Source organism: Canis lupus, chromosome 35, assembly GCF_011100685.1.
Source record: "Canis lupus familiaris isolate Mischka breed German Shepherd chromosome 35, alternate assembly UU_Cfam_GSD_1.0, whole genome shotgun sequence".
Taxonomy (NCBI): Eukaryota; Metazoa; Chordata; class Mammalia; order Carnivora; family Canidae; genus Canis; species Canis lupus.
The window spans coordinates 22,913,604-22,940,054 of NC_049256.1; the positions used below are offsets into that span (position 1 = coordinate 22,913,604).

The 26,451-nt window shown below is 37.9% G+C and overlaps 1 long non-coding RNA gene across 1 annotated transcript; it reads right to left on the reverse strand.

Annotated features, from left to right (window-relative positions):
- Positions 1-11,671: 11,671 nt before the first annotated feature.
- Positions 11,672-13,874, reverse strand: LOC119867627. The gene is made up of 2 exons (XR_005384184.1): positions 13,523-13,874; positions 11,672-12,471 (listed from the first exon to the last, which is right to left on the reverse strand). It is a non-coding gene; the product is annotated as an uncharacterized LOC119867627 (long non-coding RNA).
- Positions 13,875-26,451: the final 12,577 nt, after the last annotated feature.

Sequence of the window (26,451 nt, forward strand, 5' to 3'; positions counted from 1 at the left end):
CTATTGATGGTAATCCATAATATACTAACTTGAAAATATTCTATTTGAGGAAGGAGTGAGCTAGCAGAGACTTGGGTCAAGTTCATGGTCTCTGTATTCAAGAAGAAGCCAGAGACCCAAGTGTGAATAGAAAAGATGGTAATGGAGAATTCGGCATTCATTGCAAGGAGCAAGCTGAGATGTGAAAATCCTTTCCTTAAGAGCTTCCTGTCTCAGCTCTACATGTTGCACAACTCTGGTTGTTTGTTTTAACTTTTGTTTTATTTTCTGTTCTTTAGATGTGCTCCCTCCTATCCCCAGGGCTTTTACACAGAGCCTTCCTTCTACTTGAGAAGTTCTCTCGTCAACCCCAATCTTTTATTTCTCCACAGAGATCCTTTCCTTCTTACTAAACACTTACAAATCCATTAGCTTCAGATCAAGCACCATGTTCTTGGAGCAACCCTCTCTGACAGGTCCAGGGGATGTCTGGGTCCCTTCTTAGGAGAATATAGAGTTCTGTTCTTTCTTTCACATCAGTTTGTAGCCATATGTGCATTGAGTGGGATGCTAATGACTGATGTTATAGAGGGGTTGCAATTATTGATAATAAAAAAGTCAAGGTAATATCATGAGATTGAGTGGGTGGGGCGAATGAAAGACAAAAAATATTTAGAGGTCAAAGAATAAAAGAGCAGCCTACAGGAAAAGCCATCTCTATGGGTATTTGAATCACTGAGGAGTATGATGATGGTAATAGTTGGAACAGAGAGATAAAGAGTTGGGAGCTCAAGGAATTAAGTGCAGTTACTTGAGGAGGGGAGGTATGTGTCTACAAAATAAGGAAGTGGCTGCTATTGTCTGATGTAAGAAGGGTCTAAGGTGGATGAATTCATGGAAGAGAAAGGAAAGATTGTCTAGAGGTTACAACAAGCAGCAGTGAAGGTACTTGTGTCACCAACAGGCCCCAGATGGATGAGGATTTGGAGAGACAAAACCATGAGAAGCTTTGAGAAGTTTATAGGGAAAGCAGTTTCATGAAGAGAGAGTCAGATTTCACTTACAGCAGGAAGACTAAGGGAATGCTCAGAGAAGAGGCAAAAGATATGGTGGATTTTACTAATGACTGTCGTAGGTTTCCAGAAGCCTAGAGAATTAGTTTCACAGGTTGGGACATTGTGGGAGAAGGGGTCAGAAAAGTTTGGAATGCTATAAGAATTAGCGGTCAAAAGATAAGCAATGGTCTACAGTCCAGAGCTTCTTTGGGTGACCACCAAGAGCAGGATAAGGTGTAATAAAATTAATCCTGGATATCCTCACAATCCCAAGGCTATAAACTCAAGGGTAGGGAGGACTGTAGGACATTCCCCAGAGAAGGAAGAGTTCTCATGTGTCCACTTGGTTCCTGCTAATGGAAGTGAGGGTTTCTGAAGTGATCATACTTTGAATATGGGGACAGTCTCAATCCCTGGCAGTAATGGTCTACAGAGATGCCAATGCAGATATGTGAGTGACAGACAGAGTCAGTAAGAGGACTTATTTGGAGACATAGATTCCTTAGCTCTTGCTGATGGCAGCTTTCAGAAAGGTGACCATGAATAACAGAATCATTTCTACTTTGTTCTATATTTTGATGGCTTCATGGGTGACTTCATTGTTTCAAGGCCCTTATTCTGTCCTTGGTGCTAAGGCTTGGATTGAATTCGCCAAACACTATCCCAGAGTAAGAAGCTCAATTTCCTTTCAACAACAGAAAGTCTTCCTTGGTCTGGCAGCTTATACACTGCTCTATTTTTCACCTGCCACTCATCATCAAACCTGTCCTGCCTTTGGGAGACTGTTCTTACACCATGAGTAGCTTCCATGTAAACTGCGTATTTAATTCTCTTTTATTTTTCAAATCTTTGACTTGCTTTCCAATTAAACAATGCTGACAGAGAAGCTGGACCCCCAACTGGTTATTATTTCCTTCCAATTGATTATTGCCATATTTGATCCATCATGGATCAAATTCTATTCATGCTCTCAATATTCCACTGAGCATAAAGTGTAACAGACCCTATATTCCCTGTTTTACTGAAGTCACCCTTGCCATGCCCAGCTGTGATGAATTTTTTTTTACCTGAACCGTCATAAACTCTCTTCTAAACATAGCAGACATTACTACTTGGAGCAACACAGTCTGCTGTTTTTGTGATTAAAGTTTACTAAAAGCAAGCAAATGAATGACAACCATACCTGTGGGGTTATTTTTGTTGGAATCTGTATTTTCAGTATACTTTTTTGTTGTTGTTGTTTTTTACTGATGGCTCTTTTGTCAGTAGAATTCGCTAACTCATTAAATTCTGTTGAACTTAGGTAAGAAATAAAATATTCCTAATTTCTAATCTTCATGTTTGAAAACATCTTTAACTGTTCACATTACTTCCTATGACTTTATTCTATGTGCTATGTTACAAGATTTTGCCAAACATGGCTACCAACAATTTGCCATAACCTGTATAATTTATAAATTTTATTAATCAATTTAGATAATATTTACTAAATCTGGAATTAGAGGCAAATATTAAGTGTTTTTTGGTTGTTTGTTTGTTTTTAATTCTTAGCCATAATCTTCTGGCGTCATCAAGCCCATGGTAAATGGATCACTAAAGAAATTTAAGGGCACTGCTGTTAATTTTCCCTAATGTTCCCAAATGGCTTAATTGTGCATCTAATACCAGAAACACTAAAATATAAAGAAGAAAGAAAAAGAAAGAAAGAAAACTTATTTTGTGGGTGTTGTAAATAAATCAAGAAGTGATATAAACTGCCTTCACTGTTACTATTCAACCCAGTCTGGTCCTGGAATTTTATTTTCCGAAGACCAGGAATGCTTCTCCTTCAGATGGAAATGGTTGATAAAGAATGTGGCATTAATGACTCTATCTAAGTTACAACTAAGTTCTGTTTCCCCCTACTATTTTCTGCTTGGGATGGAAAAGAAGAGATGACTAGATTTCAATAATTCACCTGAAAAATGGAAGTAATAATTAAATTCAACTGTTTTCCTCCTTTATCAGGACCTATTCATTTATTCAACAAATATTTATTGAACACTATTCATCCATTTGACATACATTTATTCAGTGCCAACTATGTACCAAGAGCTCCTCTGCATGTTAGGAATACAATAATACCTGGAGACAAACATGATCCTTCCTTATAAGTAGCTTTGCTTTTTCCCCCAGAAAGAAAGAGTGAGGGAGGAGGGCAGGGAGGGCAGAAGGACAGGGAGAGAGAATCTTAAGCAGGTTCCATGCTTATCCTAGAGAGAAGGCAGGACTCAATCCCAGGACTTTGGAATCATGACCTGAGCCAAAACCAAGAATCTAACACTCAACTGACTTAGCCACCCAGGTGTCCCTCCCTGTTAGTGTCTTGAAGTTTGGCAGAGAACACCACAGTGAAAAGAAAAATAAATGAACAGTTATGTCATGTAGTAAATGTTATAAAGGCAAGTTAAATAGTTGCTTACCTGAAGAAGTGATGTTAGAACAGAGATCTAAAGGTGAATAAAAATTAACCAGAAGAAAAAAACATGCAAATGATCAGAACAAAAGCCCTGAGGTAGAAGGAAGCATGGCATAATGAAGGAAAGGAGAACATTAGAATGGAAAAGAAAGTCAAATAAATAGTGTTCGTAGTGACCACACCATGCAGTGCCTTGCAGGTTATTATTCATTCAAGGAGGAGGGAAAAGCCACGTAGGCTCTTGGTCAGGAGTCAGTGGTGGGAGGTGGGTGACATGATGAGATTTGACTTTGAAAAGATTCCTTTGGTGGTAGGATGGAAGGGGGGGCCTCTCAGTGAGGAGGCCACTCTGTAATTTAGAAGAGGGATGATGCTGGCTTGGAGGAGGAAGTAAAGATTCATGAAGAGATTAGAGACATTGTAAGAAATAAGCAAACGTGTTGATGGGTTGGATTATAAGTGTAATAAATGGCAGTGGGAAGACGCTTTCATCCCCACCTAGATGGTGGTGGCATTTACTAGGGTAAGGTACCCTGGGGGAAGAACACACTGGGTGGATATGGGAGGACAAGGTAGCAACTTTAGTGTAGACTGCTAATTTGAAGCACCCATAGAGAGATACTGAGTGTGTAGTGAAATTATATTCAGATTTCAGAAAGTAGGTCTGGCCTGACAATAAACATTTGTGACTCATTGTCAGATAAGTGATGATTGATTGAATCCATGGATGTGAATAAAATTGTTTAGGGAAACATAAAATGAGCTGTGAAGGGGGCCCAGGATGGAGCCTTGGGCAACTCCTAAATGTGAAATTCTTTCAATTATTTTCTCCCTTCACTCCATCCTTGCCTTTCTGCGCGTGGGCATGCACACACGCACACACGTGGATGCATTCACATGCAGACACACCCCCGTGCACACACACATGCATGCACATATACACACACATGCACGCATACACACACATGCACACACATGCATAAACTTATGCACACATCTACACTCACACACCTAACCTCAGAAGAAGGGCTCAGCACCATTTCCATCATTCCCCAAATTTTTCCATCTGAGGTGGGGCTATTGCTTGTCAATATATTTTTAAGGCCAAATCATTCTAACTAGAGCAAAATTAATTCTAACCCATTTTAATCAAATATACATTTGTTATAATACTGTTCTCCTTTCTCTAATGTGATATAATTTATGATCACATTTAGGGGTAAATTTCCCTTAGAAAATTGTTAAGATCTGTAACCTATTTTCCCATGGTGATGAAGGAACACCTGGAGAGTACAGTAAATGGGACTTATCACTTCTTTGAGGATGATAGTCATCATTTGTCTCTTTGCTCTTAACAGAAAAAAAATTAATTAATAATGCCCATGTTGAGTTCAATTCAAAAGATTTCGATCAACTGTGAAATGGAGTGTTAACAACACTGACCACTAAACTCTTTTCATGTCCTCACCCCACTGCCTTCTCTCCAGCTTCCTTCTTCTTCTTTCTTTGCTGAGCCCAAATGCAAGGTTTAAACTTTATCAATTTCAAATGAATTTTAACAGCCAGGCTTCGCCATGGATGTGTGTCTTCCGGCCCTGCTTGCACAAGTCCTGCTACTTGGAATGCCCCTCCCTTGCTTATTAGCCTGGAAAAGTAGTAGCCACGCTGCCCTGCCTCAGGTCTTAGCTTGGGTGTATACTTCTGTGAAAACCCCTCACCCCCAGGGTGGTCCCCGAGATGCTCCTGCCCCACTATGTACTTGTTACATCTTTTATAGCCTGTCATGCTCATCCTCATTGCCTTATGGTTAAATCAGTGTGTTTTCTTTCAGTTTCTCTGTAAAACTGTGGTAACCCAAAGGCAGGAATAAGGGCTTCCTTATTTTTTGTATCTCTAGGACCTACTGTTTTTGTTTGCATATCATGTGACTCCAAAAATATTTTAAATAATCAGATAGCATAAGAAACCATAGAGTTGTATAGAATATTTGGTCCAGTCTCTGCCTTAAAGGTGAAAAATATTCAAAGTTTTGAGCGGTTAAAATGATTATTTTTTCCTAAGGGAGGGAAAGCAAAATGCTCACTCTCACCTTGTTTAGGAGTTTTAAAAATAAAAATCCAGGGATGCCTAGGTGGCTCGGTGATTGAACCTCTGCCTTTGGCTCAGGTCATGATCCTGGGGTCCTGGGATCGAGTCCCACATCAGGCTTCCCGCAGGGAGTCTGCTTCTTTCCCCTGCCTGTGACTCTGCCTCTCTCTGTGCCTCTCATGAATAAATAAATAAATAAAATATTTTAAGAAAATCAAGACAATCATTTGTTCACCTATTGAACAAATGTATGTTGTCTGCTATGTATCAGCCATTGTTATAGGCTCTGAAAAATATCATTTAAAAAAATGAAGACAGAGAGAAAAAAACATGGTTTTTATGACTTTCATGAGGTACAGTGAAGAAGACATAAGCATATGAAAAAATTATGCAAATAAATGTTAAATTAAAACTATGGCAAGAACTATATAAGATAGTTGATGGAAAATTACTGGGTGCTATGGAAATATTTACTAGTAGTTCTGAGGCTGTTATTTGAGGGTGGCAGGGAAATGTCCGTGGGGAAGTGGTAATTCAATGAGTTTTGACAGAAAGGTAAGAGCTAACCAGGGTGAAGGAATGGGAAGAGGAACGTGGGGAGGACCATAGAGAGGAAAAGAAGGTTGCCTTTGTGTAGTAGTCAGTGTTTGGCTCTTCATCCTAAGTGCAATGACAAGCTTTTAAAGCCACATCTTCTTAAGTGGCACTCTGAGATACTTAAAAATGTGATCACAAGAGTTAAAATTTATACACAGTAAGATCTACTTAGTATAAGTTGAGATGATAAAAACCTTTCTGGATGCTTGATTGTCTACCAAATGGGTGTAGGAAATGTCTACGATCAAACTGCTCCCCTGAGGTGACAGTGGCCTACCTCCACGAGAAAACATTGAGGAGTAGAGGTCTGTGGGGGATCTCTTGCGATTTTAAAAGGCATATAAACCACGTTTTGAAAAAATAAAATATGAGCTTTCCTTCCTAAGCTGTAGAACTTTTTAAACTCTGTTCGCCTCATACCTTCAGGCAGGAAGGAGGAAATGCAATATTGGCAAAAAAATTCACTAGAGTTGGCCGGGAATGATGTGTTTCTGGCACTCTGAGATACTTAACACCTTTCAGAATAGAGGAAAAAAGTGCTTTGAAAATGTTTCAGCAAAGCACACATGGAGAATATTCTTGATCAAGACAGGCTGTCAGCACCATGTTTTACCACTGCTGTGCCCCCACCCAATTCCATCACTAAATATATTGTGTTATTCTCTCTGATGGGGTCAAAAGTCTAAGAATTGACTATGGTTTCTGCCCTGTCTCAAGTAAATTTATTTGCAAAAGCTGTAGGAAGGGATTTTCTTTCAAAAGCAAACCAACATGTAGGTATGTATGGTATTTAATTAGACAGTAAAGATGGTACTACATCAGCAATCTTCCAGAACATACACATGAGTTTAGAAAAATAGGTTCAGATGAAATAAAGTGTTTTTCTTACCTGGGTCAGGCTCACAATCCCTCTCTATCTTACAGAACTATTCTGAAACACTTCACTATAGTAATAGTTTGATCTCTTGATTACATCGGGATTTATTATCCACCAGTGTACATCTTTACAATAAGAGAGCTGAAATCTAGTGTGTTGGAATTCATTGATCAAACTGGTCACATTTGCTAAAATTGTCCAGAGAGTGCTAGACAGCACTTCAAATCTGATCTGATAGTTGTAGCCCAATCTTCAATGGCAAACGTTTGGAAAATGATAAACAGATGGGAGTAATCAAATAAGAATGGACACAACTTGCATCTGTTTTGAGGAGCAGTTGTGATTTAAGTGAAAAGAATGTTGGACACGGAATCAGCACATCTGGATGTGAATTTGAAGTCTGGTTTACTTATTAGATGCTTAATTTGAACCAACTCACTTAACCTCTCTAAACTCCAATACTCCCTATTGTAAAATGGTGTAGCAGTGCCTATCTCGGAGTGGTTTTGTAAAGACTAAATTGCTTTAGCATATTAATGTGCCCAGCAAGAGCCTGGGGTACAGTAAGCTTTCAATGACTGGTGGTTGAATCAAAATGGCATGAGTTCAACCTGAACATTGGGAAGCATGAATTTTTCTGGATGAAACTAAGATATTGCTTTGTAAAAGGTGAAGGGCAATGGCTGAAGTGGGTGGCCAGCCTGTGCCAAATGATGTTTTGGGGTCTTGATAGAGTGTTTGCAGAACACCTATTCTCTCTGGGTAAGATGAGCCTTTCCAACCTCACACCTCATGTTCTCAGTGTCATACTGGGCCACTCAGAGCCCAAAAAACCTCCCTAAACTCGTGAAATTATTTGTTCCAGTGACCATGGATGAGTTTCCCTGGAAAAGAGAAAAATTGCTATTCCAAGGATTAATCAAAGGTAATCCAATCTCAGTAACAGTGACTGTACATATTGCTGTATAGTGCAAAGCATGAAGTACATGCTGAAACAGAACCATAAATAAAGTTTTATTTGCTCATTGAGGTAAGGAATTTAAGAGAAAGGTGGGGTTTTCAATACATGGTATTGTATTTGAAGAGCAGAGTTTCACATATATGGAGATGTCCAAAAGCATCTAGAACTGAGCGTTAGAACAAGTTAGCAGAGTCACAATATTAGAGCAAAGAGCTTGTGCAAAAAAAGAAAAAAATAGAAAAGAAAAGAAAAGAGCTTGTCCAAAGCAGAGATTTCCAATGCATTTTTAGTGCTTTCTTTCTTTTTTAAGTTATTTATTATTTATTTATTTATTTATTTATTTATTTAGAGTGGGGGAGAGGGCTGGCTGGAGGGAGATGGAGAGTCTCCAGCAGATTCTCCACTGAGCATGGAGCTTGATGTGGGGTTTGATCCCAGGACCCTGAGATCATGACCTGAGCTGGAATCAAGAGTCAGATGTTTAACCAGTTGAGCCACCCAGGTGCCCCAAGTGGTGTCTTTGGTACTTTCAGTTTCCACTTTTCCCCTCCATTTTATCCATTTTTCTCTTTTCACCTAGAAATCCTAGACAGCTAACACCTGCATTTGTAACCTGTGCTCTGGTTCCTCTAATCAGAAAGGAAACCTCCTCCATAAATTCAATTAGATTAGTGTTACACCCCTCCCCCCAACAGGAGATTTTGTACTCCAGAAGAGGAAGCACTAGAATAGAAAATGAAACAAACCATACTCCATACAGTTTCAGTGTCCATAATGAAGGACATGTGTGGGAATCGGGTAAAGATGGCAGGGAGGGATAGAATGCTTTCCACCATGGCCCTGTTGGTGACTGGCTACTTGTCCAGGAGTAAACTGGCCATGTGCCTTTGCATAGTGATGTCTGATAAGGGGGGGGGGGTGAATGTAAAGGGGCAAATGAAGCCACCAAATGCTCCAAAAAATGTGCTTCTACTATTTTTTTTAAAGATTCCAGGTTGATTTGGCAGCCGACGTTAGGAATAGGGTTTTGGAAGAGGGTAGGAATGTAGCTGGTGTCCATGACCTATTAGGTGCAATGGAAAGCCGTGTTTGAGGAGTTGAGGGGGGCAGATAGGATGCAGAGCGAGAACCCCTTCTGAATGTGAATCCCACATTCCAAATTTGTTCCCAGAACACCTGACAGAAAAAAAATTCTTACATTTCTATGATAACAGGTTGAGATTCAAACGAACTTTATTTCCTTGCCCTTCATTGCTAGTATCCATGCACTTCATTAAACCACTGTCATTTTTTTTTCCTCCAGAGATGACTGCTTTTCAGTTCCAGGTGAAGTGACAGCTAAATATAATGGAGCATAAATCAATCTGCAAACATCTGCTCCAGGGGCCTTTGGAAGGGAAGGTGAGGAAGTATACATACATATGTAGACTCTCTGTAGCAAGACTGGATTTATTGAGATGCTCCCCACATCCTTTCAAGAGTCCAGGATTCAAAAAAGTGTCTACAATGAAACAGGGGGAAAACCTGCGTATTCAGTATCAGACTTTCAAATCTTTGCAGCAGGAAGCCTGGCATTAAAGTTGCTCATGAAGCTTTCTAGTGGAAGAGGTGATCTTGTGTGTTTGAGTGAAAGAACATAACCTAAAGCATGTGTAAAGAGTAATATTTAACATAAGAATACATTATTAAAAATATGTTAAAAAAACATGGTTCTCCTAAGGAAAAATATTACAGGAAAATGTATGACTAGAGCTCAAGTTTAAAACTCAAATATCAACATTCACGTTTTCTTTCTTCCTTTTTTCCCTCTCTCCCTCTAAAAAGAAGACAATGCACAAGGTTTCAAAACTGCAATTCTCACAAAAAGTTTATGATTATTTTTCAGTGATACCACTAAAAATGATGTGCATTTAATTTTTATTTCTTTGCATCAGCACGCTAAAAATTCAATCTGTAAGCATTAAAAACTTTCTGAGTTATTGAAAATAAATGCTAATACAATGGAAAATTGCAAGCATGATACAATGTAAAGGTAATACATTTTAACACGTGTTATTCTGGTGTGCTGAATCATAGAAGTTGGGCTCATACACTGCAGGTATAAAAGCCCTCAAAATGTTTGCTACCAAATATGGAAGGCAACTCAGGAGGGTGCTTTGCTACAGAGTATGTATTTTATGTTTGTCTTCCTAAATCTTGCCAATAGTTATTAGTTATAAACCTCAAGACAAATTTGCAATAGAATTTTCTGTCTTTGCTAGAAAATCCAATTGGCAAAAATCTTGGCTGGTAGACAGGGCTTGGGGGTTACCCAATCTTTGGGTTTGAAATGAGTTTGGAGTACATACCTATGATTACTTATTTTTAAATCAAGAGTATACTAGTACTATAAAAAAGAGAAAGTAAGTACCCTGCAGGATACATATCATAAACCAAGAGCAAAGACATGTTTCTTACCCCTGGATTGAGTGAGGCCTGCCTATTTTACCATTATAACTGCCTCAACTCTCATGATCATCGTGTGTACGAAAACTGACGGTGAGGGGCACACCTGGGTTCTAATCCAATGTTGTCAGATCCTGGGGAAGTCATTTATTCTGATTCCTCAAGTATAAAACTTAACAGCATGATTTTTGTTATTGTCAACTGTGATACAATATGTGATGCCCTGATCCGATGTGGACCATTAGTAGCTATTAGCTCTTATCCCTTGATTAGGTAATTATGTGAGGTGATGGCTGTATTAACTAACCTTACTGTGGTAATCATTTCACAGTGTATGCATGTATCAAATTATCACGTTGTATATGCCTTAAATATACATAATGTTGTATGTCAAATATATCTCAACAAACCCTGAGAAAAAGACAAATAAATAAATAAAAGCACTGATTTCACATTTTAAAAAAATTGGTCATACTTGCTCTCAAGACACACAAAAAAAGAAACTGTTCAGCAAGTAAGTATTCAGTACCTGTGGTGTGTTAGAAAATGTGCTGGGTACCAGGGATATATTTGTAAAGAAGAAGAGAAAGAAATAACATTTATTTAAGAGTTGCAGATACTGATCTAGATATTCTACATTAAATCCTTGCCCTCCAGGAACTTACATTTGGGTGGCATACAGATGAGAACATTGGCTGATGCAGTACAGTGCAGTGAGGGCCAAGAGAAGGTTTTCTCAATGGCAAAGGGATCATATTCCCTTGGGCAGTTAATCAGAACTTGGGAGGAGCAAGATTTCTGAGACAAGATGGTATCAATGTGAACTGCTTATGGGAAAGAGAAGTCCTCACCCTCTGAACTTCTGAATGCTGGGATAAAAGCCGTAGCATGAGAAGCAGATTGCACACTTGCCACCCTTGCAATGCTTTCTCTGCCCAGGGGCTTCGGTCTTGACCATGACTTGCTTTGGTCAATGGAGTGTGAACAGTTTTTCTGGGAACACAGGCTGTAAATATGCCTGTGTGGTTTCACTCGGCTTTACTACTCCTGCTATGTATCATGATACAAATGTGCCCAAGGATGCTCACAGTGACTACATGTGGAAAAGTCCACAACCTGATCTGAAGTAGAGCTCTCCTGTTCAACTCATAGACCAGTCCACAGAGAACATAAATAAACAAACAAAAACATGTTGCTCGTTAGAAACCATGAGATTTGGAGATTTGTTTATTATGTAATTTTTTTTACAGGAAAGAACACGGACTCATAAAAAATCTTGTCCTGAACAGATATTCTTTATTCTTTCCATTTCTTTAAGGGTGAGGCTAGGTGTCATGTCAGAGAACAGCAAAAGTTAGTTCTATCGAAGGCTGTGGCACAGCTTAGGTATTCCACTCAATCAGAAGTTCAGGATTCTCCTGGACTACACTCCTTAGTAGCAGTTCAGTTATCAGATGATATTAACACCATGTTTAAAAGTATAAGTTTTGAATCGGTCTTCCTTGAAAGGAACCTTAATTCTGCTACTTCCTAGTCAAGTAAATGTGGGCAAGATACTTGTCTTGATTTGCCTTTCTGTTTGAATTTGCATATAGCAAGAGAAGTTTCTTTCTAATAAGGATTATGATAATGAAGATATACTGTTCGGTACAGTTTTGTCAAATAGTAAATTGTCTAAAAACTGGGCATCACCACACGATCATGACTTTTCTACTCCCACCTCCAGTAAGATTTTCAGGATGTTTCATCCAACTTTCTTCTTCCGTCCATTATATTTCTGTGATATTTTTGTGCCACTGTGGCTTTTTAGTATTCCTGGGATGGTGGTACCCTAAGGAGTGCCTGGATTCCTACTCTTGAATTTTGGCTGACCTGCAGAGACCTAAACATCCTTAACAACTTGAACTTATTTTTTAATAGACAATGCTAATACCAGGTAAAAGCTGGGTAGACTCTTGAGAAGACCATACTCTCTGAGATTAACTTCAGCTTCTTGTTGCTTTAGAAACCTCTGCAAAGAAGAAAAGAAGTGGTTGTAGCTTTCTCTAATGGAAATTTTTTCCCTGGCAAATACACTCTTTGATTGCATAGCAGCATTTAATTCACAAAATGTCAGGGAGAAATACTGCTAGCTCATTTGGCCCTCCACAAGGAACTGTTTTGTCTAAGATCGGGTATCTTAGTCATCAAGGCTTTTTATTAATGTATATTTCTAGGCAGCCGCATGTAGCAACCACGTGGCAAGGTTATGTTTCAGAAACATGGCTGTCTTATAATAAAGATGTTTCCTTCATGAGGTAATGTTCCTGAATTATATGCTGGGTAATCCATGATCCACTAAATCCATGAGGTAATGGGTCTAAAATATGTGCCATAAACCACAGAATTTTTTTTGATGGGAAAACTGGACATGGATTATTCTATTTCCCCGAATATCAGAGTGGTCAGGATGACTAAAACTGACTCCCCCTCCCCACTTTTCCTCTTTTCTTTCACAAAGATAGACAAAGTAAAAACTCCCCATTATCTCAGAAGGAAAAGTGATTTATTAAAAAATCTTCCTGCAAAGAAAGAAGGAACCACAATCTGACAGTTTGAGATGTAGGAAAGTATGTTGTGACAAATCCCCCTCCCCAACCGGCACACATTTAAGCCATTAATATGAGTTTTTATCTGTTAATTAAGTTACAGAAATGAGGATAAATCTTCACTTTGAAAGAAAAGGCATTAGTATAAAATCAGGACCAATGATTTCAAAATGAACGTATCTTTCCTTAGAAAGAGTCACCATACCCCTTGCCAGTGACTCTCCCTTCTGGAGGCACAAAACTGAAGCTACTTTAAACGCAAATATATAAACATGTATGCACATATACTTCAAGAATCTTAGTAACCAACTGGCTTAAACCCTTCATTTTGTAGATAATGAGACAAAGAGCTAACATTTTTAAATGCCATCTGTGGTGGTTTTAAAATACATCCATAATTTTTTTATAAGCTCCCCTCAAAAGATAGAATCTAATTATTCTGTCCTTGAGAGTAAGACAGACTTAGAGACTTACCTCTAAAGAAGAGGCTGCAGCCAAAATAACAGCACATGACTTGAAGACGAGGTCATAAGCGACATTGCAGCTTCCTCCTAGCTTGCTCTTGGATTGCTTACTCTGGAGGAAGCCAACTGCCATGTGTCCATGTCTGTGGAAAGTCAGTGAAGTGCGGCAGGCAGGATTCTGTGGTCCTCAAGCTTCCCACACCCTGGTTTACGCATCCTGTATAATCCCCTCCCCTTGAATATGGACAGGACATAGGAATGGGATTTTAGATTACTCTCAGGACCATTATGGTTCTACAGAAAAGATGATAGATATTCATTCCCATGATTATGTTATTTAAGACTGCCATAGCAGACTGGAGAGATTTTTTTGAGGAAGTAAGTTGTCATGCTCTGGCAGGGGGGGTAGGGTGAGGGTGGGGTGGTGGTGGCATGTGACTTTGAGGAAATAAGCTGCTATGTTATGAGAGGGCCATGTGTGTAGGACCTGAGGATAGCCCTCAGGAGCTGGGAGAGATGGCTGGCCAACAAGACGGCTTGGCCAGCAAGAAGATACCGACCTCATTCTTATAGCCACAAGGAGCTGGATTTATGTGAGCATGGAATGGGACTCTGAGCTTGAGATACAGCCTAGCCAACATGTCAATTTCAGCCTCAGGAAGGAACCCAAAAAGAAGACCCCATTTAACTTGTACCCTGCCTTTTTACTCATGGAAACTGTGAAATAGTAAATTTGTGTTGGTTTAAGCCATTACATTGGAAGCAATTTGTTACAAAGTGGTAGAAAATTTATACAGAAGTAAACTGAGGTCTCCTGCCAGTAACTGGCACCGTGTGAACCAACCATCCTGGAAGAGCATCCTCTAACACTCTCAAGCACTCAGAAGACTGCAGTTCTGGCTGACATCTTAACTGGAACTGCATGAGAGGCCCAAAGCTAGGGCCACCCAGCTAAACCGTTTATGGATCATGTTTTTATTAATGTTTTTTAAAGATATTTTAGGATGTTTTGAAGTCTCCCTAGCCTGATGGGGAGAGGCTATCTCTCAGGGCTAGCTAATTCCCACGGATAACAAACAACTCATCTGCCATCACAAACACGTTGCACCTGCAACTGACCAATCCTGAATCCACACTACTTACTACCTCCTTTGTGTAATTCTCACACACCAAACCAATATTTCTCCTGCCTTGAATCAACCTAGGGCCAGGTACCAGACAACTAAAGACCACCCCTACAGCTCACAGCCCACTGATATTCTACTGGCCTATCCTAAGCTTTATCCCTTGTCCTGCTTTGTTTTTCCTGCAGAAAACACAGTAAAGGCTCTAGTTTCTCCTTCCCCTTCTTTCTGCCTCCTGCCTGAATCTGTGCTTCTTCTCCATGCAGCCCTGCATGGTGCGGCAAGACCGCTTTCTCTTGGCATTAGCGTCTTCCTGTTGTCACTCCATCATCTCCATAAATTAAAATCCCCTGAGTATTTTTTCACGCTGCTGCTCCTTAATTTCTAATCCACAAAAACCATGTGAGATAATCAACATTTTCTTCTATTTTAATCTTCTGAGAATTAGGATAATTTGTTATGCAGCAATATATGACTAATACACCATCTTTGCCCCAGTTCATTCATTGGCAGGGCCAGAGAAATGAGCCCAGGTTCCTGATCCTCCTGGATGCAGGGTGAAGTAGCAGAATGGCACAGGCTCTGAATTCAGATTTCAGTTTAAATAAAAACTGCTGCCTGCTGTCTTCTTGAGTGTGGTCATGTTCCCTTAATATCACTGGAGCACTATTTCCCCATTAAAAAAAAAAAGATTTAATAACTTATTTTAGAGAAGGCGGAGGGGCAGGGGGATAGAGAGTCCTAAGCCAACTCCTCACTGAGCTCAGAGCCCATGGGGATGATTGTGGTGGGGGTCTTGATCCCACCAGCCTGAGATTTTGACCTGAGTCAAAACCAAGAGTTGGATGGTTAATGGACTGTATCACCCAGGCACCCCTACTTGTTTTTAAAACTGGAATCATACCTAACTCATCAGTATTTTATGAGATTTTTGAGAACTGAGCAAGATAAAGCTTATAAAAGGGCTTTGCATAGCACTGAAGTTCAGTAAATATTAGTTCTTTTTTCTCTTCTAATCTCTCCATTGCCATTGAAATACCTACAGTTAATAATCAGTTGCTAATACAAAGAAATTTTGTCAGTCCTAAGATCCCTGCACAAATCTCCTTGTATAAGCAACTAACATTTGAAGATAATGGTGAAGGACTACAGCTGGAATAAGAGGAAGAAAAATAACAAGACATCAACCTGCATGTGAACAAAAAGACAAATCATCATCACCATCCTGAGAAGTTTTAGTATCCCGTTGAGTGTATTTCATAATCTTGGATTGCTGAAGTGAAAGGGGCCACATTGTTCAGATGGAGTTGGAACATTGTGCCAGATCATCACTGTTCTGAAAAAGAGGTGGAGAGAGAGGAGAAACATTGTGATTTTTATTGCCTGTGCCTCCCCTGTCTATTGCTAAAACCCCCATCCCTGTCTTCCCATCTTTTCGGTGACCTACTTCTTCCTGAGAGATATCATGTAATAAAAAAAAAAAAACAGATCAATGCCAGTTAGCTTACTTATGTATCACCTTAGCTACTACATCATGTCAGCAAGATGTATCAAAGATGACTCACAAGGAGTTTACATCTAGTTGAGATAAAAGTTATAATATTTTTTAAAGATTTTATTTATTTATTCATGAGAGACACACAGAGAGAGGCAGAGACACAGGCAGAGGGAGAAGCAGGCTCCATGCAGGAAGCCCCATGTGGGACTTGATCCCAGGACCTCAGGATCACGCCCTGGGTTGAAGGCAGGCACTCAACCACTGAGCCCCAGGCATCCCAAAAGCTATAATATATAAAAGTAAAAATAAAAACCATGTGATAGACAACTAGATCTCAACAATGATCATAAAGTCCTAAATGGGTATTCTAGGTTGGTTATTTTGAAAGGAGATCATCTCCAAAATCATAATCAATTTTGATATTTATCTTTTCAATACTGTAAACAAAACTCCCTATACTCTAACCAAAATAAATTTTTCTCTCTTATGGTTTGTGCTATAAAAGAAATTTTTGTATAACCAAATACTGTGTGTGTGTGTGTGTGTGTGTGTGTGCTTTTTCTGTGTTTTCTAGAAGTTTCGTAGTTTTGAATTTGATGTTTAGGCCTATGATCCATTTTGACTAAGTTTTTAAAATTTGGTATAAAGTAAGTATGGCTATCCAATTGTTCTAAAGGTATCCATCCCTTCCCTATTGATTTTACTTGAGAAACATTGCCAAAAATCAAATGGTCACGTATGCATTTATTTTGAACTTACCTATGCTGTTTCAGTGACCTATATGTCAATACCAGATAGCCTTGCTTACAGTGGCTTTATCATTAGTTCTGAAATCAAGTAGTGCAAGTCATCAAATTTTGCTCTTCTTATTAAAAATTATCTTGGTTTTTCTATGTCCTTTATATGATTATGTAAGTGTAAGAAATGTCAATTAATTGATACAAAAGTTGTGTCAATGTTGATTGAATTTAAATATATATATATATTATATTATATATGTGTGTATATATATCACTGTGGGGAGAACTGATATATTAATAGCATAGAAACTTCCAATCCTTAAGTACAGTCTATGTCTTAATGATTTAAGTCTTTAATTTATCCCAGTAATATTTTATAATTATAAAACACAGATATTGCACATGGCTTTTTAAAGCTATTCTTATATTTTCGCAGTATAATGCTATTATAAATGTTCTTTTAAAATTTAATCTCCAAGTTTTCATTGCTAGTCTGTAGAATTGCATTTGAATTTTATAGATAGAACTTGTATCCTGTGACATAAACTTACTTATTGGATCTAGCAGATTATTTTAGTAAATGATAATGTTCTTTGATCAAAAAAATTTAGCTTAGTTTCTTCTTTAAAATCTGTATGCCTTTTATTTCATCTTCTCCTCTCTTGACACTTTCCAAGTCTTTGAGGTAAAACATACAGTTTATCAATTTTGAGAGTAATGTTAGCTATATAGATTTTTCATAGATACCCTTTGTCAGGTTAAGAAAACTCCTAGTATGGGTGTGGAATTTCATCAAAGGCTTTTTGCATATTTATTGAAATAACCATATGATTTTTACTTTTAGTCTCTTGGTATGGTGAAGTACTTGGTTGATTTTTCCAGTATTGAACAAACTTTTACTACAGAGATGAACTCCACTGGAAAACTTTATATAACCATTTTGTTTCTCTGATTATATTTCATTAAAAATCTTTTTCTTTTTTCCTGAGAGATATCTGTATATTTATTATAATATCCTTGTCTGATTTTATCAGAATAATGGCTTATTACATAATTTGAGAAGTGTCCTCTCTTCTCTTTCTCCTCATCCTCCATCTTCTTCCTCTTCTCCCTTTTCTTCAATATTTTATTTGGAAGTAATGTTTCTCCTTAAGTTTCTTGGTAGGAATTACCAATGAAGTCAACTGCACCTGGAATTTTTTTTTAATTGTATGAAGTATTTGTTTGTTTGGATTATCAATTACATTTCTTTAGTAGCTATAGAACTACTAAGGTTGTTTCTTTTTGGATTTAATTTAGTAGTCTGAGGGCACCTGAATGCCTCAGTGATTGAGCATCTGTCTTTGGCTCAGGTTGTGATCCTGGGGTCCTGGGATCAAGTTCTGCATCGGGTTCCCATAGCGAGCTTTGTTTCTCCCTCTGCCTATGTCTCTGCCTCTCTCTGTATCTCTGATGAATAAACAAATAAAATCTTAAAAAAATTAATAATCTGTTTATTTTAAGGAATTTGCCCATTTTGTCTGAGTTACTGAATTTATTGTCATAAATTTGCTCATGATATCCCCTTATGATCCCTTTAATGTCCATAGAATGTATAGTGATATCTTTCATTTATTTCTGATATTGGTGATATCTATCTTCTCTTTCTCCTGATCTATCTGACCAGAAGTTTGTCAGTTACATTGATCTTCAGAGAATTAATTTGCTTTCATTGATTTTTTTTTTCTGTTTTGGTTCAGAAAACAGAAGTTTTCTATTTGATTAATTTCTCATTTTATCTTAATTATTTGCTCCCTCCTGCTTGTTTGAGTTCAATTTGTTCATTTATTTCTAGCTTTAAGGTAGAATCTTAGATAATTAGCTTTAGACCATTATTTTCTATTCTATGGAAACATTTGATGAAATAAATTTCTCTCAAAATATTGCATTAACTTTATCCCATAAATGTCTATATGCTCTGTTTTTATCTTCATTTGGTCTAAATTCTTTCTTAATTACCTTTCTTTGACCATTGGATTACTTAAAGTGAATTATGTGATTGCCAAATATTGGATGATTTTCTACGTATGTTTTTCTATTGTTGATTTCTAATATAATTCCATTGTGATTAAAAAAACATATGTTTTGTGTTTGCATAACTTTCATCTTTTTAAATATACTTAAATTCATTTTATGGCCAAATATATGCTCTATCTTAGAGAATATTCCATATGCACTCGAAATGTATGCTCCCTTTTAATGAGTGTTAGTGTTTGAGTTTAGTTTTTGAGACAGCCACTCTTTCCCATCCTTATGCTGATTCAAACATTAAAAAGAAATAGATTGAAATGGGATATTTACGGGAAAAAAGGATCCTATGAGTTTAAAATGAGGGCCAATGTATAATTTGTTGGAAAGACATTGTAAATTGTCATTGATAACATATAAATTTAGTTTTATTAGACACCATAATAGTTTTTGGTACCATAGTTAGTTATGATACATTTGGTTTAAAACACTGCAAATGTATTGTCTTACGGTTCTGTAGGTTAAAAGTCTAACCTGGGTCTTGACTGGGTGAAAATAAAAGTGTTAGCAGGGTTATGTTACTTTCTGGGGAATACTTTTCCTTACCAGCCATCAAGAAACCACTACATTCTTTGGTTTGTGGCTCTCTGTCTCCATCTTTAAGGCCAATAACATTGCATGTCTTTGACCATTTTTCCATAGTCACATGTAATTTTGACCACAGCTGGGAAAGAGTCTCTACTTTTACAGACCCATATGATTATACCAGGGCTATTTGGATAATTCAGGATAATCTCTCCACCTCAAGATTCTTAATTTCATCTGCAAGGTCTCCTTGCCAACATATTCACAGGTTCTATGGATTAGGAAGGAAACGTCTTTGGAGGAGCCATTCTTCTATCTATCACATCCTTTCTATGTACTTTTTTTTCACAATATATAGTATTTCTAAATGGTGCTTCTGCACTTGGTTCGTTGTCAAATCTGTACCTCTGTGCAGGAATGCAAAAGACAGTAAGGCAAACGACTTTCTTTGGATTGTAAATGTGATGCCAAAGCATGGAGTGTGACACCTTGGAATCAATCCTAGGTGCTTATGACATAAGGCTCTGTGTGGCCTGTGATCCAGAAGAGCAGTTCTGTCACAGACACACTGGGGAAATGCAGCTGGGTTACTGCAAAGCCTGCCCACACTTAGGCAACTAGAAGCTCCATCCTAATCAGCTCTGTTTGAGCCCCATCCCTGTAGCTGTCCTTACTTTGGACCCTCCTCTCACACAGGGTTCTGCAGTAAGGGAGGAAAATGACAAGTGACATGTCTGGAGAGTCACAGAGAAGGGAACTGGCACACTCTACGCTTCTAATCCTTCACAATGTACTTGTTCTGCTTTGGAATGCTTTCTCAATGTAGGAAGACTGGTTGAAAATCTGCTACAACTTTTTATTCTTTACACACCTCCATAATCTGCCAAGATTCACTAATTCATTTCCATGTGGGCCAAAACATTGTTTCCTAACTGAGATTTCATATTTTTCTTCTGAAGATGGAGTCGGTACAATGTTGTAATTCATGGAAAATACATTAATAGACTCCTAAATGAGCATTTTCGTGCAACCCAAATGGAGATCTTAGGCAACTAATTTATTCCCCATAGTTTCATCATATCATTTATGTATTTGGACTCACCTCCTTTCCTTATATTAAAATAATTAGAAGTGTTCATGAAAACTAGAAAGTGTCTGTTACAACAGAATCTGTTGTTTGCTGTGTACTAGAGCAAAGTATGTTTGCTGGGATATGCATAGCTTGGGAAATCTGTTCTTACTCCTAAGGGCAATTCTGGCTATGTGCAAATAGAAATACGAACCAATGGCTCACTGCCTCCTGTGGTCCTGTGTGTCCAAGGAATACCACTCCGACTGCCATCTGGCTTCTCAATTACAGCTCAACAGGACAACTGGTTTTCTGCCATTCTCTGATAAGGTAATTGGTTACATGCTTCTATCCATCAAAACTTGATTTGAGGGAGGTATAGTATTGCTGTTATTGCTGTTTTAATACATACGAGCCATTGTGTCTATAATTTTTGTTTCTCATGCCCACCTCATATCCCCTAACACATGTTTATAGACAAGTTTCTGAATTATCAAAAGCTTGTGCCCTTAATAAACACAGTTGTCTTCAGAATCAGATTGTGAAAGAAAACCAGATGGTCTAATAATCACAGTGTTGAAAGGACATTATCAGAATATAATATAAGTTGAATTCCTGTGGTTGATACCATAGATAATTAGAAGCTACATTTTTAAAAAGCTAACTAACTAGTTGCCAATGGACCTTATTTTGTAAGCTTGTTCAAACACACACTGAGAAAGAAACAAGTTTGAGAACTATTTGCAAAAATTCAAACCTGTTATAATTAACACTAATGGAGAACCAACGTTTGAGTTTCTATGCTCTTTACTAGAGTTTTAAGTATAAGCAATAGATGGGATATAATATAATTTTATCTCCTTTTCTACCCTCATGTTTTTTGGGGGACATTGCCATCAGGTGAGAATAGAGGGAGGAAGATAAGTTGACAAATGTTCAGTCTATTTTAAACCAATCCATACAAATAAGATGATATGTATTTAAACATGTCTTTTCCTCTTTTCCCCCGTCTTTTTCTTAGAGAAAAAGAAAAGATCTCTAATCTATCTATCTCTCCTTCTATCTCTAGATCTATACCTAGATATAGATCTAATTTTATACTACCTAGGTATAGAGGGATAGATTAGGAATATATAGATAATCAGAGGTGATAGATAGATAGACAGATAGATAGATAGATGGATGATGGAATAAACACATGCACAAAAGCCCTACTTTTTCTTATAGAATTAATTCCTCTACATATGGGACATGTCTAGGTTAGAGTCATGTATGTATGCTTGTGTGTGTTGGGTGTGTGTGTGTAGGGAAAAAAACAAAATTATATTTCTGTAGTTAAAAATATTTCTGAGTAACAAAATGAATTAGACACCTCAATCATAGAAAGAGAAGCAATTCCCTCATTATGGCTACTCACTGAAATTTGATGGGAGTCGATCAAACACAGAAATGTTTGCCATGATTTTAATTAATTTCAATGGCTAAGTAGTGTCTCTGCCTTGACAAAATACCATCAGAACTCAGGAGTCCAAAAGCACTGGTGTTTGTAAAATAGTTTTGAAAGATGGATCACATTGCTGAATATAGAAGCATACCTAAAAACAATTGCATGTGGCTGTGAATCAATAAGAAACAAGGACAAAATATGAACAATAAATTGGGGTGGATAAACTGCTGAGAGCCATCTCCAGAGGGCAATACAAATAAAACGGCAGAAAAGTTCCCTGAAAATTATGACAGAATCAGGGCAAAATGCAGATTTTATAAGATTCTTTGGTTAAAATAATTTAATGGAATGCATATGCACACACATAGGTAGAATGTGTCTGTAAGGCAATGAGACCTATTTAACTAATTTCATATACAAATGTGGTTCCATTCAGATGTTATAAATTGAAAACTGTCAATTTTCCTGTGGAAAGTTATGGCACCTATCTATAAACAGGCACTTTTTATATTGACTTGGCTATAAAGGATGTTGACTGGCTCTACTTCCTGGTTTCAAATGGAACAATTATGTATTTTCCAGTCAAGCTTAAAATAGGTCACACTGAAACTTTAATGAGATTTCTTCTCATGAGGAACTTCTTCCTAAAGACTTCAAGGCCACTTTTATGAGCAAAGAACAGGAACTATTCTTTAAACTCAAACATTCAGATTCATTTTCTTAATAAATCCAATTATCCAGATGTTCTTCGCCATGTGAGGCCAAATATCTGGATGCTACTATCTTTTTTTTTTTTTTTTAATGCTTCACATAAAATAAGTAAACCTTTTCAGATGGTAGTGTGTGGATATACATCATAAGCCTTATATGGTTTTCTTCCCTCAAGTGAAGCTTTAGCACTTTTGAAGTTCAGTTCTTTTGCATGTTAGGACAGCCTTGGAAAGTTGACTTTTCCCTGAAGAGAATAGCATGACCTAGAGTTTGAGTGATTTGTTTCTGGTTAATGACAAGGACCCTTAGCAAATCGAACACAGGAAAGCCATGGTCAATCACCTATGATTATATTTAGGATGTCTAGAATTGAAGCAGTTTGAAAACTAGTGTCTGCAAGCAAAGAATCAGATAATTTGGCAAATGAACAATATCCTCTAAATCATCTTCTAAAATAATCATGGTGTTTATCATATTTTAAATTTTCAGAAAAGTTTTTCCCATATTTTCTCTTTTTTAAAAAATATTTTTAAAATTTATTTTAGGGAGAGAGAGAGTGTGCATGTGCATGTACACGAGGGAGAGTGTAGGGTGGGGCAAAGAGTGGGAGAGAGAGAGAGAGAGAAATTCTAAGCAGACTCTGCACTGAGCGTGGAGCCAGATGCAGGGCTCAATCTCACAACCCTGAAATCAGGACATGAGCTGAAACGAAGAATGGGACCCTCCACCAACTGCTTTACCCCACATGCCACTCCACATTTGCTTTTTGATATCCACCCTCAAGTCAAAGTTCACCCTGAACTAAGCAGAAACTCCTCATAGTCTACTTTTTATTTTTAACTTTGTGGTGCAAAGGTAGGTGCCAAACTTTTAAGATTCCAGTCATTATTGTATATTTTTTACCTTTATTGATTTTATTGCTACAAGCCTTTCTGCCTATTTCTTAAGTAAAGGCAAAGAAATTGTATGTAAAAGCTGTTGCATGATAGAATCATGAGGATTTATTTCAGCAAGGAGTCTTCACTGAATACCACTGGTCATCATTGTGGTATTTGCTTTTATTCAGTTTGGCCATTTTTTATTTATCCTTGCTCTGGATAAATATTGCATGTTTTAGAAGCAGGATGCAGTTATTATCGACAAGTTGATAACATTCCAACTCAGGGAGTTTTAGTAACCTAACAAAGGTTGGACCTCTCCATCGATACAGGAATCCTCATGAAAGGATACATAGCAATCTGCAGATACATCTGTGAAGGGAGACAGAGAATTCTTTCATTTTTAAGTAGGAAATTGGTTAACAATTAAAAGTGCTAGCAAGTTTGGCCAAAGCTTTCAATCACATCAGTCATATATGGTCTGGAAATTAGTTCAAGTCTATGGACTATTTCCTGATACACTTAAGATCCCATTAGTAACCCCAAGCATCAGTGCAATTAGACCAGAATCAATATTGCTGTAAAGCATGGGGAATACACATTATTGCTCGCTTCATGGTTTAAATCCATCATTTATTCACTGTGTGGCCTTTTTCAAGCTAATACCCCTCACTGCGATTTAGTTTCCTCATCTGTAAAATGGGTAACATAATGCATATTTTACTAAAAGGGCTATCTTCAGTGCTTTAGTCATTAGGATCCTACAGGCTGTTTTTAACATGGCAAGGACATAGCAGCTATAAAAACTGAAGTTATCTCATCTAATACCATTCAAGATTTTTCAATGACTCCCTATTACTTTTGGAGTGAAAGCTAAAGTCCTTAAGATGGCCCAAAAGACTATATAATCTGTCCTCATTCCTGGTCTCTTATCTCTTTATCTTCATTTTCTACAGCCTCTCATGGCTCCAGCTATTCAAGACACATGGTTCTCTTTGACTCTTCATAAACATAGTTATGCTTCTATCTCAGGACTTTTGCACTGTCTCCTCCCCTGCACAGACTAATCTTCCTCTAAACAACCACATAGTTCACTTCTTCAACTCTTGGCTCTGCTGTCACCTGCCCAGTGTGGCTCCATTTAAAATTACAAACTCACTGTTAACCTTTTTGTTTCTCTTTATCCTTTTCTGTTTGTGTCTGTGATACCTGATACTCTCTTTACCATGCTACATAATTAATTTGTAGTGTTCAGAATTTGCTTCATTTCCCCCCGCTAGAATGTTGAATCATGGACGTAGATTTTGTTGTTGTTGTTGGCTTTGTTCATTAATTCATCCCTCACGCCTAAAACAGTGGTTGGCATAAAGAAGGTACTCAAAAAATATTTGACTAATGAATAAATGGTAGTGAGTTTTTGTGTTATGATTTGGCCTAATTTACCTTCTTATGACTTGGTTCACTGCCACCTCCTCTATCATTCTATTCCAGGCTGTAGCATATGGCAGGTTAATCATTCTTCCCAAGGAGGTACAGCCTGGTCAAGAGCACAGGCAGCCTCCAGCTACCTTGGAACACGATAATTCCCCATTTCTCTGCATTTGCAAAATAGCTGCACAGCAGTATGCCTTGAGTGAGCATCCAAGAGGCTCCATAGAACACTGCTTTCTTTGTCTTGCTTTGGGGAAAAAGAAATTCTCAACCAAACTCAATCCTGCCAAGTGCCACAATTCCCCTCCTTTTCATGCCCTGCAATATAAAGTCAGCTCAGGATCTACTTGTCAGCCATAGCTGACAGCACCTTGGTCCTCATGTCTTCACTGGACACTGTGACAACCAGCTGTGGATAAAGCCTCTGATGGAGTAAGTCCAACTTGACTGTTGTTGTTAAGAAGAGCTGTATGCAGTGACACAGAATGCTCCTAAATCGTTTGGACACGTGAATGGTATCAAAGAATGGCAGAAATAGTGAAGACTTTAAAGATGACTTTCTTTTAAGTGAAATTCTTCAGTTTACCTCTCTTCTCCTCCTTCATTTTTCTATAAATACAAAGAGTATAAATTAGGTTGAGGGAGATGACAGATGGTCTCAGAGAGAAAATGTGAACAAGAGTTGCTTTGTTTTCATTTGGGCAAACAAGATGAGGGAAGCTCCTACCCCAGCATGTGAGGGACAGGTATGGCTGCTGAAGAATGATTTACAATACTCTAATAAACTTTTTTTGGATTTAAAAATAAATGTCTGCTCATGAAATCAATATTGCTCTACTCTGCAGTAACATTGAAGAATAAATAAAAACACCTCCCCCAGAAACTGGGTTGGGGAGGAGACTTCCCTGAGCTAATACTTAGCAAGTTTAAAATCACAAGAGAACACAACTGTGTATGAATTACACCACATAAAATTATTCCATGTGGATAATTTCTGCAAGTAGGTGGAATGACAAGTAAGCATAATGTAGGTATGGCTCAGTGATTGGCATGCCAACTCTGTGACTCATTCGTGATAGCAGTTTTTTCATTAGCTTACTCAATGGGTCCTAGTGTGCTAAACTTTGGGGGAAAGATAGAGAAAACAACTCTCTCCTTCAAGGAAGTCACGGTCGAATATGGGAGAAAAACACAAAATGTGATTTGCCTACTAACGTGGTTACTGTCAAAGATATGGTAAGGAGACATAGAGAGACACCGAGGGTGCCTATCTCAAGTGGGAAGGCAAGCATGGCACACATTTCCAAGAGGTTGTCACAGGTCAGCAGAATGTTGAGAAATGCCAAAATTGGGAGAGGATATGACTAGCAAAAGGAGAAGCTTGAGTTTAGGATGAGGGCAAGAAAGGGCATGCCAGAAGGTACACAGGGCAACAGGTAGGGGATAGGT